Below are 13648 nucleotides of genomic sequence, written 5' to 3'. Positions count from 1 at the left end.
TGTGTGTGTAAAAAAGATTTGTATGTGGAAAAATAATTTGTGTGTGTGTAAATCAGGGTTTGTATGTGGAAAAATAATTTGTGTGTGTGTAAAAAAGATTTGTATGTGGCCAAAAAAATACGTGTGAAACTCTGCAAGTTACAAGTACGAATTTTGACCCTATTTTTCTTCCTTTCATCTGATTGGTCAATGTCATGTCAATCACAAATTTAACTATCCAATCAGAGAACAGATGGGTTTGGCTGTCGGAGGGGCGCTTTTTTGAACTGCAGGTCCTTGAAGGGTAATACAGTTTGAAGCTGGAGGATCTCTATATAAATATCCAATAGAAGTTAGGCCCCCTAACTTTCAGTAGCTGTTGAAAGGCTAAAGTTGTGGTATATCAGTGGTTAGAAATACCATTATTACTTTAGGATTAGTTTAACACAAAGTCAGGGCTGACCCGGGACCATTGCTGTGAGTCACAGTGCGCAGCATAAAGGTCCTTTCACATTGGACGCAGGATGTGCTGCTAATGCTAACTGCTAACAAAAACAAAGGATCCAGAATTTGTTGCGCTGGCTGCTGAGCCCCCCGCGGTCCGCAGCGCTGTTCAAAAGGCTGTGGAAGTCCCTGTATTAAGCACGTAAACCTGTGACACAAAAATCACCAAACTCGGACGACCACAGACTGTTTTCCTTCGTGGTGATGAAGGAAAATGCTGGGCTGGCATGTAAAAGGGCATTTATTCCCTTCAAGGACCTGAAGCTCCATAAAGCACCCTTACAATAGCCAAACCCATGTGTTCTCTGATTGGATAGTTAAATTTGTGATTGACATGACATTGACCAATCAGATCAAAGGAAGAAAAGTAGGGTCAAAATTCGTACTTGTAACTTGCAGAGTTTCACAATCATTTTTTACGCTGTCAGGGGTTGACATTTGTTCAAACACAGATAAGAGAAATGAGACAACTGCAGACCGACTCAGAGAGTAATTAGAAAACGTGCGCACGGGTGAATGTCTCTGAGAAGACACACACACCAGAGCGCAGGCTTCATTCTTTATTTATAGGGAAAGTAAGTTACATAGTACTTCCTCTTTTAACTGAAAGGGGAGAGGTCAGGCATTATCTCAGCTTATCTGACCTGCACACATACACTGAAAATAACAATGCAGAAGTATATCATGCTTATCTGACATCACACACTGAGGTAAAGAATGCATTATGCTCTCTTTAACACTAAGCTTGATCATGTGAAAATATATGAACACACAAAATATAAGGCATACTTGATTATATTGTATTATAAAGATTTGGTTATAATGTATAATGTAGAAAATCTTTTAACATTTCCCTCCTGATGTTAATATATTTCACAGATTTACATCAATGCATAGTCACTTGTTAAATCACATTTTCAACTTGCATGTCATTCAGCGAAGTATTTAAACAACATTCAGTGAAATACTTAGACAACAGCTCCATTAAAAGTAGAGTAGAGATTCTCCACTCTGTCCTCCATGTTTAGCATATCATATTGGCGAAAGGGATCCTCAACATTTCTCTGGATCAGGACATAATTTCCTAAAGTGCGGTTAAACATATTCATCACCATGCTTCTCAGACAAGGGATAATGCAAGCAGCGAAAATGCAAAATAGTATCATCATACTGAAGAGGGCCATCAGGCCTTTAATCAACAAAGATTTCCAGGAGCCGTTCAGCAACCAGTCCCACCAGCCTTGCCCATCGGCTACGTAGTCCTGTTGCTGAGCGTCTCTCAGTTGTTTCAGAACATCCAAAGCATTTGTCATGTTTAATGAGTGTATGTTGTCAGGTATGTAGGTGCAACATGTCATGTTAAACAATATGCAGAGACCTCCTTTCTCTGCAAGAATAATGTCTAAAGCTACTCGATGTTGCATGACAGTGATGCGGATTGCATCAATTTCTTCATTCTGTGATTTGTCAATGCGGGTAGAAGCATTCAAAAACAGTCCAAAACGATAGTCTAAAGTCTCTATTTGTAGTGCGTGCTTTCCTACTCCGGTCCAGGGAAACAAAGCGTGGGCCACCTTCTCGCCGGTGGTCCAGAGCTTGAAGTTTTCTGGAACATCGGATCCATAGATTGGATCACGAGGCTTTAGCTCTGTATTGCGCTTAACTCTGGTCTTGTTGTGCACTGTTATCTTAAAAGTGTGATCTGAAATGAAGATAGGTGCACAGCAGCCTGACCAGTTGGGTGGCAGCATAAAGTATGCACGCTGTCCGCACAGCCATGCCATACCTTGTACCCAATAAGTACCATTTACCTGTCGATGTAATTTGACTGTCCCATATGGTACTGTTCCATAGGTTTTGTTGCAGTTGCTGGTGTGGCCCAGGGGGTGGCGTCCTAGCTCTGTTGCTTGGTAGAAGCACAGAGGATGCTGCTTTCCTGTAGGGGCCAAAAAGACAGGGAAAAGGACAGAAGCATTTCTGTTTTTTACTGTCATATCTACCCAGAATTTGTCGTCACAGGTTCCATTCTTCAGGCCTTTTTCCCCTGGGATGGCTCCAATTCTGATTGCGAAATGTTGTTTTCCAATGCTGGCGAAACTTGCTGCACATTCACTTTGCCAGCGACTGTTCATCACACGACCATATATGGTGGGGTAGACTGAAGTACTTGGCATATGAGAACAGACATAACAGTCTTTTTCTTCTATGGTGTTGTATAGGTATCGGTACCAGGCATTATTCATCCATGGGTGAATGTGGTCTTGAGTCATTTCAGTCAGATGGGAATTGTCATGGGTCCACCTCTTGAGACGGGGAATAGTTGGTTCTGTCCTGAGGGCTCTTCCAGGTGTCAGCCAGAAGAGCATCATCACTAAGATGACAGCCGTCAAACAGATCAGGCGACATATGAATCGTTTCCGTTGAAAGTTACAAGCACTTAAGCACACCAGCTTTGGGGCTGGGGCTGGCTGCTCTTCTTCCACTAGGTCCATTTTGTTTGTTGTCAGGCGTCCCTGGTGTTGTTATTGGTTCTTCTCTTTGGTGGGATGGGTCACTCTTTATTATGTGTTTGTTCTTCAGGGCGACCAGGCACACCCGAGCTCCAGGTGAGTAGACCACTGGCAAGAAGATAAAAAGGCGGGGTATACCCAATCAGCCCTTTTTCTCCACCAGGGGACACCAAAGAGTCGGGGGAACCGGCGTCTTATTGTGGTGCAAACACTTTCTTCACGTGACTTTGATGGATCCATGAAGGTCTTTCGGCTATCTTACAAGCTGTTGGTGTAGTCAGCAACACCTGGAATGGACCTTCCCACCGCGGAGCACTCCAGTTTTTCCGCTGGAGGACTTTAATCAGAATCCAATCACCGGGGTTCAACCTGCAAGAGACTGGAGATGGATCACACGGCAGCTGATTGCTCAAAATCACTTCTTTATTCTCAAACAGTTTTGTCATCCATTCTGCCATTGTTGTTTCAGTAATAGATTTATTAATTGGCTCACTAGTTATTGGGAGAGGGAATGGTCTGCCATGTATAATTTCAAATGGTGTCAGACCACCTGCTCCTTGAGTTATTCTCATCCATAGCTTAACTAAACCTAGACACTCAGGCCATGGTTTTTTAGTTTCCTCCATACATTTTCTCAATCTCTGTTTAATTGTGCCGTTAGTTCTCTCGACTAATCCTGCACTTTGTGGATGATAAGAACAATGATGTTTTATGCTGAAGCCTAAAGCTTCAGAAACTTTACTTATTACTTCATTTACAAAATGTGTGCCATTGTCTGATCTTATCAGAGACGGAATGCCATATGTTGGAATGAAATGGTTGCACAAACATTTTGCTACTGAAATTGCATCTGCTTTTTTCACTGGGTATATTTCTGGCCACTTGGAAAATACATCTATTATCACAAGTGCATACTTGGAGGATTGAGATTCATTTAGTTCTATGAAATCCATGTGGATAGTGTGAAATGGGTGAGGCGGTATAGGAAACCGGCCTCGCTTGGGTCGTAAATTTCCTTGCGCATTGTGTTTTTGGCAAATCATGCATGTTCTGATAAACTCTTTTGCTGAACTTTCAAAATTTTTTGTATAGAATTGTTTATTGAGTATATTAACCATCCCTCCGCTTGACACATGAGTCCTCGAGTGTGTCACTAAAGCGGCAGTTTTATGCAAAGATTTTGGAAGTATAGGTTTGCCATTACACATCATTAAACTGTCTTTTAATTCTGCTCCATCTTTCAACCAAGATTTTTGTTCACTCAGTGGTGCTGTTTTCTGTGCATCTGCCAATATTTCTAATGGTATTAAATCTATGGTTTCTGTTGTTAAAACATCAATGTGTTTTTCTGCAGCTGCTTTGGCTGCTTTATCAGCAAAGTTATTTCCTCTAGTTATTTCTGTGTCATCCTTTTGATGAGCTGCACATTTGCATAATGCTAATTCTTTTGGCAACGTTATCACTTCTAATAGCTTTTTTAGAAGGGTTGCATGTTGAACTGGGTTGCCTGAGGAAGTTGTCATTCCTCTGTTTTGCCATATTTTTGCAAAATGGTGAACTGCTGAATAGACATATTGACTGTCTGTATGTATGTTGACACTTTGACCTTTGTACAGTGTACATGCTCTAATGACTGCGGTCAGTTCTGCGCTCTGTGCAGAATTTGAGGAACTGAGAGCTTTCGCTTCTACCACTGTATCAACAGTTGTGACCGCGTAACCCACACAATTTCTACCGAAAATGTCTTTTGACGCTGAGCCGTCCACAAAAACATTACTGAAACTGGGGTTTGGAGAACTATGTATATCAGTGCGAGGCTTTGTGTCTTCCTCTAATTTTTTAATGCAACAATGTTGTTCTCCATCAAGAGGGGTCGGCAAAAGTGTGCTTGGGTTCAGCTGGCCACATTTCTCTATTGTTATGTGTGATTGCGACAGTAAAATCCCCACATAAGAAAGTTGTCTGGCGTGTGTGAGGAAAGAGAGATTTGCTTGAAGCAAAATAGAGGTCACAGCATGTGGGACCTTGATGATCAACTTATGTCCCAAAACAATGTCTGCACATTTTTTAACTGCCTCTGCTGCTGCTGCGCATGCCTGAACACAGGTAGGTAATCCAGCAGCAAGTTTGCATGAGTAGAAAGCTAATGGACGTTGTTTTTCTCCAAAAGCTTGAGTTAAGACTGCTTTCATGTACCCTCCTGCTCCATCAACATGGAGAATAAAAGGTTTTTCATAGTCTGGTAATGCTAAGATGGTACATGTTTGCAATGCTATTTTTAAATCAATAAAAGCTTTTTCTGCTTCTGGGGTCCATTGTATTTTGTCTTTTAATGCTAGGTCTTTACCATAAATGAGGTTCTGTAGTGGCTGGGCCAGCAGTGCATACTCTGGAATCCAGCATCTACAGAAATTGCACAGACCTAGTAACTCATCATTTGTTGTTTGGTAATTGGCTTAGGAGCGTTTTGTACAGCTACTTTCCTGCTGTCTAACAGCTGCCTGCCTTTTCCTGTCAGTCTGTGGCCAAGGTATGTTACTTCCTGGCTCCACAACTGCAATTTATGCTGTGAGACTTTATGGCCTTGCTCTGCTAGATGTTGCAAAACTGTCAGTGTGTTTGCTTTGCACTCATCTTGTGTATGGCCTGTAATCAATATATCATCTACATATAGCAGAAATTTCCCTGCAGCTGGGAGGGAGCAAGATGACATTGATTTTCTCAGAGCCTCTGCATAAAGAGTGGGGCTATTCTGGAATCCCTGAGGTAACCTTGTGTAGGTATACTTTTGATTGTCAAAGGTGAATCCGAATAGCTTCTGTGAGTCAGGGTGTATAGGCACGGAAAAGAAAGCATTGGACAAGTCTATTACAGAGAACCACTGTTCTTTTGGTGTTACTTGATTTAAAATTGTGTGTGGGTTAGCAACCACTGGAGGTATTTGCTCTGTTACCTCGTTTATTGCTCGTAGGTCATGCACTAGACGATATTTTCCTGTATTAGCCTTTTTTACTGGAAAAATTGGTGTATTACACGTGGCTTCATTAGTTTTCACGAGAATACCTGCTTTCTGCATGTCTGCTATGACTGGTCTAATTCCTTCTCTCGCTTCTGCACTCAAGGGATATTGTGGTTTCACAGGCCTATATGTGGTTGTAGTTTTCACCACTACTGGATCTGCTCCTTTGATTAGGCCTACATCTGTGGGCCCTTGAGACCATAATGTTTGTGGTAGTTTTTCTAGTTCAGGGTATGTTTCAAATGTTAACACTTGTCATTCATCTTGTTCTGTTGTGGTTAAATGTGTAGCCGGCATGGTGGTTACTGGCCAACATAAAGTATATCTCATGCAGTTTGTCCTGCGGCCTTTTTGCCAGCCATCACATTCTGTTTTGTCATATCTGTCCATTTCTACAGATCTTAGCACTGTACCTAACTCCTGCCAGGGCGTTTGGTCGTTGCGGGCAACAGATACATGAGGGTTCATCATTTTGTTCACATGCTGCACTGCGTCTGTCTGTAACACTGAGCACACTGCATTGCCACTCTGTGTCACATACAGATGCTGTAAAACTAGTTTTTGTGATCCCAATCTGTGCACTTGTTGATCATAAATTTTGTCTGGCCCTGGAGTGTATTTATACCACAAAGTGTTGTGGTAGTTTGCTGGGTCTTGCCTTTGTGAGTGCTCAGGTAAGTACATATTAGCTTTGGCCTCTAGGGGTTCAAGTTGTGGCAGGTCTAAAGTCCAGTAATAATGTGGCTCACCTAAACCTTCACAGACAAAAATGTCTTCAGTTTGGCTCTGACTGTCAGAGAGTAGGAGTCTGGCTTGCATGCCACCTACTTCAGGGATAACTCCTATTTTTAATTTTGTTAAAGCATCTCTCCCTAACAGATTCAGTGGACAAGATGGGTCATAAATGCACTGATTTTTGCAGCCACGGCCGCTTTCTCTATGTGACATAAAAAGGGGAACGGTTAAATGCTGTTTTGTCACATGTCCCGAGGCTGATTTCACAATTAGAGTGTCTTTTGAAAAAGTTACATTTGGGACTTCTACTGTTAGAACAGATTTACACGCTCCTGTGTCACAAAGGAATTTTATTGGGACACCATTCACGTGTACTATAACTGTTGGCTTTGCTTCTGATCCTAGCAGCAGTTGTTCGATATTGTAAACTTCCTCTTCACCTGTTTCTTTTCCTTCCTCTCGTGCTAGTCATTCATCATGGCGTCTGCGCCTGTCATCATCACTTTCCTGTTCTTGGCTCACACTTCTACAGTCTCGAGCAAAGTGCCCGTTTTTACCACAGTTATAACACTTCATCTCTCTTTTGTCTCTTCTTTGTCCTGCTTTTTGCTTTCCCTTACGCGGCTTGTAGCCTGTTGTGTGTTTTTGCTGTCCTGAGAAAGCTATAAAGCCTGTCTCTGGGTCAATCATGAAAACTCCTTCTGTTTTTTCTTTCTTTCTTTGTATTTTTACTGCATGTTCCGCGTGCTGCAGAGCGTCAGGCAAAGTGCCTGTGTTTTGGGTTACCCACTGTTTGTCTACTTGTGCTCTTATTTTGGGCAGCAGGCCATTCAGAAAAGCATTTTTTAATTGTTGTTGAAAAGCAGACTGTGGATCGGGATCATGATTCAGCCCTGAGTTTTGCCTGAAAACTGGGCGTAAGCGATCCAAATAGTCTGATGCTGTCTCTCCGTCTTTTTGTTTGCACTCTCCTATTTTTCCATAATCTGGCCTTGGGGCTAAATTAACTTCTACTCTGCCGTACAAGGCAGTTAGTTCTTGTCCTAACTGAGCAGTGTCTGGTCCTAGCACGTCGCCATTCTGGTCATTTCCTGTGTAAGCGCCTCTGGCTCTAGGAAAACGTAAACCTAATAAATCTTGAAGAACCTGTAGCATCTCATGACCGTTCAACCCCCAGCCACGTCGAATCAACTCTACTGCGTCTCGCCACGGCTGGAAACCTTCATTAAGGGGTGGCACATCTTTTAGCACATTCTCTCTGTCTTTATGGGACCAGGGTCGGAATGCATATATCAGAGGGTCATCATCTATTGGTATGTCTCCTTGGGGATCTGCGGGACCAGTGGCTTGCCCAAATCTAGGATTTGATAAGGCAACCATTGGAAACTGTCCCACGGTTCCTTCTTTTTTGTAGTGGTTATGTTTAGTCAAAAGATTAAGATGATGTTTTGCCTCTGCATAGGGATTTTGATGAAAAGGGTTGTGAGGCGAGATTACAGGAAGTGGTGACGTAGGAATTGGTGCAGCTGTTGCTGCTGTGGTTTGTGTGGGCTGAGATAAAGGTGCATAGGGGGGTGGATTTTTTTCCTCTCCTGCAGCTTTCTGTTTATCTTTATTTTCTTGTTTTTGGGCGCGTTTAGCACTGCGCTTATCATTTTCTGCCTCCCATGCTTTGAAAAGCTGCCATTCTGCTACACGTTTTGTTTTTCTCTTTTGACTTTTTTCCTCATATAGTTCTTTTTGCAAAGCAGATTTTAAAGCAGTTATTGACTCTGGGTTGCATTTGCCTTGCCAGGCTGGACAATATATTTTATGTGGATTTCTCCACCTTTTTGCACTGACTCTCCCTGCATTTTGACAGTTTTTTTCTAGCCATTCTTCATCTGCTGTTAATTTTACTTTAGTTTTAGAATTACCCATTTTGAACTATTTTGAACTAATTACGTCAGAACTGTGACACCGTCTTTGGCATGAAAAAGTGGGGGGGTTATCAATAACAGCCTTCTACTCTCCCACTATTTGAGAGAGCGGTTATTGATTTTACGTGATGAAGCACAACCGAATTCCCACTTTAACCAATACGTGAGTGTACACAGGAAAACAATATGTAGGAGCGGTTCGACCGCGTATTGGGTCGTAAATGACAACTCACTCCTCTTTTTAACACAGACAAAGCGTGTTTTTATAATTTTTATTGAGATTTTCCGTATTTTTATGTTAAACCTTCAACCTGTTCCGTTGCAGCCACTCCTAGAGCGACCGGAACTTGTTCCGTTACAGCTGCTTCCCAGAGCAACCGGAACTTTTAACAGCGATTTCTAGAATTTCGCTCTTGCCTGTTTGTCTCTAAGTCCCTTCTGGACTGAGATCTGTTGGCGCTGACCAGGTTTACACACTATTTTAAAGGAAAATCTCAATATCAACGTATTTTAGCGCTTGATGGAATGCAGCAGTGTTTCATATTCACCTTACTGTGGCGCTGCGTTTTTGAATCCGGCGCTCATCGGGTCCTGGAGCCGTGAAGGCCTGTATAAGACGCTGACCGGAGACCGAATTTCACGCTCCCGGCTTTTCCTTGTTTACTGTGCACAGCTTTTTTCCAGCGCAGGCGTCATGACGTCAGGATCCGATGAAGACCGTCTGTGGAAAACTAGACGTTAAAAATAACAGTCAGTTCTCCGGCTCGAAGGACCAATTAAATGTCAGGGGTTGACATTTGTTCAAACACAGATAAGAGAAATGAGACAACTGCAGACCGACTCAGAGAGTAATTAGAAAACGTGCGCACGGGTGAATGTCTCTGAGAAGACACACACACCAGAGCGCAGGCTTCATTCTTTATTTATAGGGAAAGTAAGTTACATAGTACTTCCTCTTTTAACTGAAAGGGGAGAGGTCAGGCATTATCTCAGCTTATCTGACCTGCACACATACACTGAAAATAACAATGCAGAAGTATATCATGCTTATCTGACATCACACACTGAGGTAAAGAATGCATTATGCTCTCTTTAACACTAAGCTTGATCATGCGAAAATATATGAACACACAAAATATAAGGCATACTTGATTATATTGTATTATAAAGATTTGGTTATAATGTATAATGTAGAAAATCTTTTAACATACGCACACACAAATTCTTTTTACACATACAAATCTTTTTTACACACACACAATGTCATGGAGAATTGGGTTAAAGGCAGAGGCGGAGCCAGACATTTGAAACACCCGGGGCTTAGCCCTAAAGGGTAGTATGCATGTGGGATTTTTTTTTTTTTTTGGGGGGGGGGGTAGAAATGACTGAAAGATTAATAGGCTCTGTTTTGAGTTTTGTTCGAAAAAGAATGACTTCATATAGGGAAAAATATATATCACATGTGCAGGACACCTTAAACTAGTTTTTTTAATTAAGCAGCAAGGCAGAACAAAGTCGGGGCTGTATCAAGACACGAGGACTAAACCCCAATTCAACCAGACCCAGAACTGATCCAGAATTAAAACAGGACTACAACAGTTCAAAATCAGGACTACTGAGGACTTAACCAAGACAGAACCAGAATCAGAACTAGATGATAGTAGCACTAAAAATCATCATAGACCTGCACTACACTTATTTTTTTAATTCTACCAATGTCCACTATTTAGATTGAGAAAAGTTTATATAATTATTTAGCCTTGTTGTGCAAACAAGCCTGCAAAACTTAATAAATGTAGAATTTGAAAAATAGCAAACCTAAAAAGAAACACTAGATACGAGATACATGAGGACCTATGATACGGTGATACTTTTAGTAAACAACCATTTGACTACCATGTGAGTCTCACCTGCTCTTGTTCATCTCTGTTCTGTCCTCATTCTCCTCCCTCTCCCTCTCTGTGCTGACAATCATCAAATATACAGTTGAAACCACATATTTATGTACTCTTCAGATCAAAACACAAACACTTTTTTAATTGTAACATCAAATCAGACTAAATGTTTATTTTTTTAGATTGATAAATATAAAAAACATATTTGTTAACTTTAAGAGTAAAGAGAGAAACTATCTGTATTTCTTAATTGTAAATGGCACCAAATTGTATTCAAAATTGAGCCACACTTATGGAGCTCCACAGTTATTTTCCTGGTGTTTTGGTTGACATCTCTTGATTTTCCCATTTCTTTTTTTTTTCTTTTTTTTTTTCTTTTTGCCTGTCCCTTTTGGCTCTTTTGCCATCAGAATTGTTGTCTAAAGGCAAAGAAAGATGCCCAACGGATTTACTTTACCAAATTGACCATCCCAGCTTTGCCGTAATGGTCCATTTGATTCACCTTTTATTGTTCATTTTATTTTCACTTACTGAATACGGGACAGACTTGACTGGGGGAAAGAAGGGGAGAAAGAAAGAGGGAAAGAGAAACAGCTGAGAAGAGGGACGGGGGAGAAGGGCAAAAGACAAAAACCAACAGAATGAGCAGAAAAAAAAAGAAGAAAAAAAAATGCATATATCAATCACCTGGGTCATCTGCTGAGAAAGAAAAAGGAAAACAAGCAGAAGAGAACAAGAGTAATAGAATAAACAACATCACAATGATATATGGGAATATGACAGTAAATACTAAATATTAAACATTATTGTGCAGCACATAAGATCAACAGAACACAGTGTGCTTTGAGGTAGGAGCCAAAAAGGGTGTAGTTTGTGGGTGTGATCACCCGTGTGTACACCTGTGAGCATGGACGCGCTTGTTTTTTTTTTGTTTTTTTTTAAAAGGTTCCTTCATGTAATGATCTGCTAGAGGGTGTGGGGGGGCCCACAGCCCCGTCCTCCAGGGTATGAAGCAGGTATGGAGGAGATCAAAACTCCATTTTCCCATTTCAAAGAAACAGGCTCTGTGTTTTGCCTTATATGCATCCACAGGTGTGCCACCAATTTACTCACATGGACTCTACTAACCTATCAGAAGCTTCTTCAGCTCAGAATGGAATCGCCTGCAGTTTTCTTATTAATTAACAATAAACTTAGTGTATATGTACTCCTAAATTTAATGAAAGTGATAAAAATAGAAGCTCTGTCTCTCTTTATTCTGACATTTAACTAATTCAAAAGATATTTCAATATTTATCTAAAACAAAAGTTTACTCTAAATTGATGTTGTACAGTAAAAATGTTTTATGTTTTCTCCATAAAGTGTAAATATCTGGTTACAAATGTGAATATCCTGCTGTGTACTGAAATCCCTCTTGTTTTGCATAGAAATCTACTGAATAACATACAAAGCATAATATATAAAATAACATTTACCTGAGTTTTTTCTTTGAAAGAAGCCTCTAATGTCCATTCTTATATTTCAGTACATAACTGAAACCGATTTAGTCGGGGAGGGTAAGACCTGAAAATATGAAATAAACACACGTAAGCTAAGACTCTTAAAAAAAAATAGCATTTGTTCAGCTTTTCATTTCGCCATTTGTTGATTCACTTGAAGAGCAAGTAACGTAATATTGGTCAAGTGATCAGTTTGATATCAATCTTTTGTGATTCACCGTCATATTTACATTATTTGTACGGTACGAATGATTTGCTTTGGTACCTGGTCGAACTTAAGCTCTCCTTAGTATGGCTGGCTCCGTTTCTCCAACAGCGCACTCACAGGCAGCAGCTGCCCCGCCCCCTCACTCAGTCGCTTAGTGCCTGAGCTCGGATCATATCAATATCAGGGGGGATTCACGCACAGTTGTAAATTCCCACAGTGTGCACTATGTGCTTCGAATATTGTGTGTACTTTTTGTTTTATACAGTTGTCAGCCAGGCATCTAACTATGAAAAAATTACACTCCAAAAGACCCCGGGCTTCTGACAAAACAACCCGGGCTTAAGCCCAGTAAGCCACCCCCACACTCCGCCCCTGGTTAAAGGACTCAGGTGCGAGACTCCTTGCAGAGTGACAGTGAATTTATTCACAGTGAAAAGGTGAGTCAACAGTTCGAGTCTGTAATCCAAAAAGAGCAGTGCAGTGATACGGTGGCTTCTCCCCGTGGTGACAGTACAGTGACAATCCAAAACAACTCCTTGTGCCCGCTCCTCCTCCGATCCCTGAATCCTGGAGGCAGATGAGAAAAACACACACACAGTAACGAAAACGTTCTCTCTCCTTCACAAACTGGGTATGCTAGTCGCGACTACGCTACTCGGTTTAGTTCAACGTTCCAGCGTTGGTTGTGACTCGACCGCACCGTTAAATAGGTCTGCTTCAGATTAGTTGTAGCCGGCGAAGTGATTACGCACAGGTGCGGCGATTCCAGCTCAGGACACTCCCCCCGGGTCAGCTGCCATTCTGTGCCACGGCTTCCGGAAGTACATGTTCCAGCAGAAAAACACACATGCACAGGATGGAGAGGAGAACACACAAACACCAACAAAAATTGGCAAGACGATCGGTGAGGACCGTCTAGCCGTGACACACAAATTCTTTTTACACATACAAATCCTGATTTACAAGTACAAAACTGATTTACAAGTACAAAATATTTATGACCACAATTTGAGCCCATATTTTCTGTGTTCCTGTGGATAGAGGAAACAGGAAGCTGGTCGTTTGTTGGCCTGCAGAATATGCTGTTTGTCGCCTTAAGACATTTAAAAATTTCTGCCTTGGAGAGTTATTGCTTGTGAGTATTAATGTACAACATGTTTACAAGTTTATTTGGTGCATTTCTATTACAGAGATTTGTTTAGAAACCAGTTATTTCATCTGTTATGTTTATCTTTGAGGAAGCTAAACTCGCTAAGTTGTACTGTGATCACTACTGAGTCACTGTTGATTACACATGCTATATAACAGTATCATTCATATTCTAGAAGTGTGAGTTTAAATGAAAAGGCATCTTGTAACATTTAGTTTGTGTTTGTTTT

The sequence above is a fragment of the Simochromis diagramma genome, unplaced genomic scaffold (assembly GCF_900408965.1).
Source record: "Simochromis diagramma unplaced genomic scaffold, fSimDia1.1 OVJJ01000761.1, whole genome shotgun sequence".
NCBI lineage: Eukaryota > Metazoa > Chordata > Actinopteri > Cichliformes > Cichlidae > Simochromis > Simochromis diagramma.
Note: the sequence above shows the minus strand (reverse complement) of the source record.